Here is a 2,060-nt window from a genome sequence, read left to right as displayed (position 1 = left end):
ATACTTATGTATATATTCCCTATATTTATGTATGTGTACATTTAATATTGCAGATTTGTAGATATGAAATAAATAAATGAATAAATTGCACGAATAACACATGTCTGACTTTTTAATTTTCACAATATAGGTATAAACTCGCAAGGACTTGATTTATAAATTGCACGCAAATGTGTAACCTGCAAAATCCTAAATATCAGTCCTCATTGCCAGTGTTCATTCCCCACAGACAAATATTTTGTAGTGCACATGATAGTAGCCTAGTAGATAATAGTTTAGTCATTGCCAAATCTTACCCCTACAGATTATGGTACTATATTTGGCTATATCCTAGTTAGCATACTTCAACTGCACCTCTAAACTCATTGTTGGTCTATTAAACATCATAACTCATTACTTCATGTAGCCCCATGATTTCCAAGAGACAATAACAGAGTCTATACTCTGAAACAAGTTTAGATGTCAGTTTTATGTTGCCTATAGAGGAAAATACTGTAATGAAATAAATCATTGAGTCCAGTTCAACTTTAGGTATGCCTTCAAATGCATTAATGCAGATCCCTGGAAAACAGTGATAAAGACCACCAGAAGTATTCATGATTTAGGTTCCTTTTTTGTTCACGCATGATCATCATTTGTGACCCAATTTAATAATACAAATTACAAAATGAAAGGATTGCTACATGACTGATGCAAAACCAATGCAATTGGTTGATTTAGAAGCCAGGCTGTGGATTTGAATAGTGAGAACATGGAGTCCAAATTTGCCACATAAGCAAAAGAGATCAACTAACAAAACCTTAGAAAAAACAGAACTTAAGGTTCTCTTGAACTTGAACAGAACTTAAGGTGTCTCTATGTCTCATAAAGGTTACATTCCAACATTAGGCAGTACCTATTGCACATACACACAGGGTGAATGATCCCCATTATCAACATACTGTACATTACATTAAGGTAACTGCACCCATCTTCCTCCTGATACCAACTGTAAGTTGCTGCTATAGTATGATCTTTAAGCTTTAATTTCACCAGCCTCATCTTCATCCACCCAACCAAGTTGGTGCAACGCATGTTGGCAATTAACATTTTGTGTAATGGTCTGGTGGCCTCAGCCTTCTTGATTGACAATAAGCTTCTTTCCAGGGTGATCCATTCATGCACTTTTCCTCTGTGAGTACACAACAGACCCCACTTTCTCCAAAGACACACAGACACACAGACACACAGACACACACACACACACACACACTTCCTCACATAGTGTTGCTCCACCTATATTTAAATAGAATGCAAATAACAGATAAGGTCTACCAGCACAGCCAACCAGGGCTGCAGGGCCTGGTGAGGGTTAATCCCTGGGCATCTCAACACTGACATGATGGGAGACAATGTTTACTGAGGTCACTTCCACACTACTGCCCCTGCTGCAAACTTAAACAAGCCCGCACTGTGCTACCCCTCCAAAACACACACCCACACACACACACGCACACACAGACACTCTCTGTCTCACACACACACACACACACACACACACACACTCTCTCTCTCACATACACACACACACTCTCTCTCTCTCTCACACACACACACACACACACTCTCTCTCTCTCTCTCTCTCTCTCTCTCTCACACATACACACACAGACACTCTCTGTCTCACACACACGCACACACACACACTCTCTCTCTCACACACACACACACACACACACACTCTCTCTCTCTCTCACACACACACACACACTCTCTCTCTCTCTATCTCTCTCACACACACACACACACACACACACACACACTCCTGTACTCCTCCATCTCATCTACTTCTTCACAGTGAAAGAAACCAAATGAACACTTTTTCTCTCCTTCATGTCTGTTTTATTTTCTGTTTTGTTTGTCATTCTCCGTGCTCCCTGCCCTGACCTCTCTTCCAAAAAAGTTGAATATGGATGTGAACGGCAATCAAACACAGACGTTAATCTGGAGTTGATGCTTTTAAGTCCAACTGGGAAAAGGGTTGCCAATGAGCTAGAACACTGTGTTTTATGTTACATATC

This window comes from Alosa sapidissima, chromosome 1, assembly GCF_018492685.1.
Source record: "Alosa sapidissima isolate fAloSap1 chromosome 1, fAloSap1.pri, whole genome shotgun sequence".
Taxonomy (NCBI): domain Eukaryota; kingdom Metazoa; phylum Chordata; class Actinopteri; order Clupeiformes; family Clupeidae; genus Alosa; species Alosa sapidissima.
This window is presented reverse-complemented; position numbering follows the sequence as displayed.